General features: G+C 41.9%; 1 non-coding gene across 1 annotated transcript; it reads right to left on the bottom strand.

The window, feature by feature from the left end:
- Positions 1 to 1,667: 1,667 nt before the first annotated feature.
- On the bottom strand, positions 1,668 to 1,774 carry LOC141653962 (small nucleolar RNA R71). Its single transcript, XR_012547549.1, has one exon. It is a non-coding gene; the product is annotated as a small nucleolar RNA R71 (small nucleolar RNA).
- Between the last annotated feature and the right edge of the window lie 3,465 nt (positions 1,775 to 5,239).

Below are 5,239 nucleotides of genomic sequence, written 5' to 3'. Positions count from 1 at the left end.
GCTATTTAAGCACGCTTTACTAGGTTAATTAGGATCTTCTAGGACTCTATCTTTCACAGTAGAAAACTCTTGAGTACGTTGCTTTATTCCTCTTCACTGTTACTTTATTTTTGGGATTATTTTCACTCGGATTTTGTGTTCTTTACGCTGGATTCGCTTGGATTGTAATTTCTTTCTCCCTCTTAATAATAATTAATCATTTGGTTGCTTTAATTTCTTGTTTGTGTTATTATTACTTTTGCCCTAATTTTCCTTATTGCACCTTATTGCTTATTTATAATGTTTTCTGCTGGGAATTTAATTGCTGTTAGTTTAATCACCGATATGAGTAGCTAAACCCCTTTCATGTTGGGATTAGGGGACCTGCGGTAGAAATGTGACGATGTAGTAGATGAATTAGACGAATTGATTACGAGACTCTGTCACTATAGCAATTTAATTGTATTTATTCGACCTAGTTGAGTGCACACTTCTATGTCACCCCTTAATCTGGCTAAAATTAATCCTGGATCAAAAGATTGGACTAACAGGCCTGCTATAAACAGTAGACTACCCTAATGAGGATGAAAGTTAAGTTAGTGGTATTTTAGGATAGAAAGTGGACCGAAAGGACCTTTCAGAATCCGTCTCACATTAGTTCGTCTGAATCATTTACAGCTGAGTCACAGGACTACCGTAGTGAACCGAATTCCTAACATGTCCCTCTCTTCTTGATAGTTCAATCATATTTTATTGCCTTTATCGCTCTTTACCTTAATTCTCTTCCTTTCAAACTTCGTAGTTTAGAACCAAATTCAAACAACCCCCCAATTGTTACCATAGGATTAGAATTAGACAACTATAATTATATTACCTCCCCGTGGATTCGATACTCTACTGCCTCTACTGCATTTTAGTTGAGACCGTTAGGTTTTATCTTTGATAGGGTTGCGATAGCCGTGTCAAATTTTGGCGCCGTTGCCGGGGAGGCAATTGTTCAATTTATTAGTTGTTTTACTTTTAATCCTTCTTTTAGTTTAAGGGACACCAGTTCCTTAGACTATTCTTATATTCTGTTTGTAGTTTCTTCTTATGCGCAGGTCACAGGGCGGTGAATTATTACCATTCAACCCTGAGCTTGAGAGAACCTTGCGAGCAAAGAGGAGACTATTTCAAGACCAACAGTTCGAGGAAGAGCCCAGTTCTCGTTCTAGCTTTTACGAGAACGAGCTTTTCGAGGAGGATCCACCTTGTTCTCCGCCTTTCAATTCATCACCGAGATGCAGTCACTTCTCCGCATTTTCTAGAAATGGTCAAGAAGCAACTATTGCCACCACTCGAGCCGACAAAGCAATAATCTCTATAAGGGGTTTGTACTACCAGGGGACGCAAGAAAATTCGAGCCGAAGCCGTCTTATATCAATTTGGTTGAGAAAAACCAATTTGGGGGAGCTGCAACTGAAGATGCAACTAAGCACATTGAAACCTTTATCGATTATTGCTGTTCCATACCCCCACCAGCTGGCGTGACCCCGGATCAGATAAAAGAAACCATGTTTATTTTCTCACTCCGCGATGCTGCAAGGGAGTGGTATAGAGATTTAGACCGGGCTGCTCATGGGGTAACAGACTGGAATTCGCTGGCTTTAGCATTTTACAAGAAGTACTTTTCTGCATCGAGGACTATTGCCATTAGAGCTCAGATCACAAGCTTTAAACAGGGACCTGATGAGAACTTTCATGAAGCATGGGTCCGTTTCAAGAAGCTGGTGCGAACCATTCCGCACCATGGGTTCGAGAAGTGGAGTATTTGTAATCAGTTCTATAATGGGTTGTACGACGATCAGAGAGCTATTTTGGATGCTGCAGCCAACGGCCGATTTGCTGAGAACATGGGAGAGACTAAGGGGTGGAAGATCATTGATGATTTGGCCACCCATAGGGCTGAGTATGGAAATTCTCGGGGAACCCAAAGGAGAGCTTCTGAATCTTCATCTGTAGCTGCACTTGAAGCTATTACTGCGAGGTTTGACAAATATGAGTTGGGAGGAGTTTCCAAAGGAGGGATGTACCATGTTAATGCTGTGACAAAAGATCCTTTCGTCTGTACAAGATGTGGAGGAGAGGGACATGTTTCTGATCATTGTCCCAACTCTTTCGAGTCATGCGCTGCCTTTCAACACTACAAGCAGACGAATACTTATTATGAGCCAAATGTGCATCCCAATTTGAGGTGGACAAGCCAAAATGTGCTCAATCCTACTCCTCCTCCGAACCAGCAGCAATAGCCGTATATTCCTCCACATAAGAATCAACAAGGCTATCAAAAGTCTCCGTCTTTCAATCCTCCTAACCATGGTGCGTCATCTTCCGGTGGGGTAAGTGAAATGGGTGAGCTTAAGTCCATGATGCAAGCCATTACAAAGCAGCTTCATGCGAGTGATCAACAAAGAAGCTCAAGTGATCAACAGAGAGATGCGTCCATAAAGGCACTTGAAACTCAAGTTGCCTAATTGGCTGCGAATCAATCCACGAGAAAGCGAGGTCATTTACCGACTCAAAATGAGAAGAATCCACATGAGACGGTACATCTGATAGAATTGAGAAGCGGTCTTTCTTATGAGGGACCGGAAGTACAGAAATCAGACCCGAGAATGACTGTAACTGATGATGAACTGTGCTCTGGCGAAAATAACGAGCTGTCAGCCAAGAAACAGGTCGATCGAGCAGTTTTCAATGGTCGATCGAGTGGAAATGGCCAAGAAACAGGTCGATCGAGCGGTTTTTCTACTCGATCGAGTGAACAGGAAAGTGAAGTTGGTCGATCGAGTGGGAATTTTACTCGATCGACTGGGAATGATGAAGAAACTGCTCGATCGAGTATGCAAACTGGTCGATCGAGTAGTATTGACGACGGGAAGCTTATTCGAGAGCCTGCTAGTGCTCGTTTAAGTGATATATCACCGGAAAGACCTCGTTCAAGAGGTAAGAAGCGTCCAAAGGATACCGAACTTGCTCCAGAAGACACATTGGAAGAGAGAAACAAAAGACTTGAGATACCTATCACGGTTCCTTTCTCGAGGAGGCTGCAAAACACGAAAGCTAATCAACAATTCGGCAAATTTGTCGAACTTTTGAAGAGCTTGGAAGTCACTGTGCCGTTCACTGAGCTGCTGACAAAGGTACCCTCTTATTTAAAGTTTATGAAAGAAATTTTGAGTCGTAAGAGGAATATTAATGATAGTGAGACAGTAACTTTGACTGAGGTGGGGTCAGCCCTATTTCAAAATAAGTTACCTCCTAAGCAGTCAGACCCGGGTAGTTTTTCGATTCCGTGTCATATCGGTATGCATTTGATTGATAACGCGCTATGCGATTTAGGTGCTAGCGTAAGTGTCTTACCTTTGTCTCTGGCTAAGAGACTCGGTTTGACAAAGCTGAGTTGCACCAACATGACTGTCCAGATGGCCGACCGTAGTTTATCACGGCCACTAGGTGTAGTAGAAGACGTACCTGTTCAGATCGGGAAATTCTTTATTCCCGTAGATTTTGTTGTCTTGGACATCCCCGAAGATGCACACACCCCTATTATTTTAGGGAGACCATTTTTGTCTACTGCCCGTGCATTAATAGATGTCGGGGGTAAGACTTTGACCTTTCAGGTAGGGGATGAGGAGCTGATTTTTCATCAGTCCAAGTTCCGGAGGGCTCCCATGCAAGTTCAGCCTTGCAATGCCCTCTCTTCTATTGTTCCTATTATTGACACTCCAGATGAAACTTTGGAGAAATGTGCTGCTATTGTTAACCCTCCGCCTCAGATAGAGAGCAAAAAGGAGGAACGTTCGTCTGTTTTCCTTGCTGCAGGTACAGATGAAAGCAATAAAGGATGTTGTGCAACTGTTGTCAATCAAACTGGAAGTAAGGATGCCAAAGAAGATGATAGAGGAGCAAGGACGAGGAAAGTTCGAGCCTACGTGGATTGGAACTACATTCCTCCTACTGTTGCAAATGGTAATTCAAGCACATGGAAGTTAAAGAGGACGGTCAATGTTGCTGAGGTGACGTCCTCCAGTCAGAAGCCCACCGAGGGGCTACTGAAATTGGATGAGGATTAAGCGGGGAAATGCCCCGTGTAATACCTTGTAATAGACAATTTTTGAATTTTTTTGTTTGAATTTGTTTTATTTCGTTTTAACTAGGACAATTAGTTTTAGACAATTTTTAGCGTAGACGTAAGACTATAGACTGTGCTTTTGCGTATTTGGTATTTTGGGAAATTTTGCCACTTGTTTTTATGCAGGTTTGGGGAAGTTTCACGCATTCTAAGGAAGAATTGACGAAATTAAAGAGTTTACGCGAGGAAAGTTGGTCGATCGAGCACTTTTCCAAGCCGATCGAGTAAAACAAAAAGGGGAACCACTCGATCGAGTAGATTTCTACTCGACCGAGCAGATGAAGCAGCGAAGTCCTCGATCGAGTAGTTTAAAACCACTCGATCGAGTGAAATGAACAGGACACGGGAGTTTTTCTAACTTAAACTCTTTATTTCATTTTCTAATTCATTTCATCCCCAATTCCGTCTAACCCTTCCCCTTTGTGCGATCAATTTCTTCCCCAAATCCCATATTTTCTTGCCCAATCTCCAAATCCGTCACCGACAATCTCTTGTGTGCTAATTGATCTTCAAAAGCCCCTTATTTCCCCCTTTATTTGTGTTGTATCTCACGGTTTTCAAAGAGGGTTAGGGTTTGCGGTTTTGAGCTCGAAAATCGCTCGTTTTTGCTTGATTTTTGAAGATTAATTGCATATTGTAGGATTCTTATCATCAAGTAAGTGTTTCCTTCACCTTCTTGTTTTTTAATTTCGACTATTTAAAATTTTATGAGGTAAATGGCTTCTAGGGTTTCGAAAATCCATGTTTAGTTGAATTTTTCGAATTGATTGTGTTTGTATGCCCTTAATTAGCTTGCTTGATGATCATAATTCCCCTTCTCGCTGTTTTGCATGCTTAATTCGATTTCTACATGAAATTTTGCGATATGGGTTAAGGACAGTCAATATCTTCGATTGTCACTGAGGTTCTTGTTGCTGTAATCTGTCTAGTAGCTTTAGGGTTGCTTAATTGCTGTTAACATTACCTATTTTGACCACCTTTTCGCCAATTATATGCTATTAGGGTATTTCAGTCGGAGTCTTCGACTGTCAGACGGGTTTATGAGCTTTCGTGCCTTGATTAACCTCAGTTGTTCCTACTTGATGC

Source organism: Silene latifolia, chromosome 4 (assembly GCF_048544455.1).
Source record: "Silene latifolia isolate original U9 population chromosome 4, ASM4854445v1, whole genome shotgun sequence".
NCBI lineage: Eukaryota > Viridiplantae > Streptophyta > Magnoliopsida > Caryophyllales > Caryophyllaceae > Silene > Silene latifolia.
The sequence above is the reverse complement of the archived record's forward strand: the minus strand, read 5'-3'. Positions and strand labels throughout refer to the sequence as shown.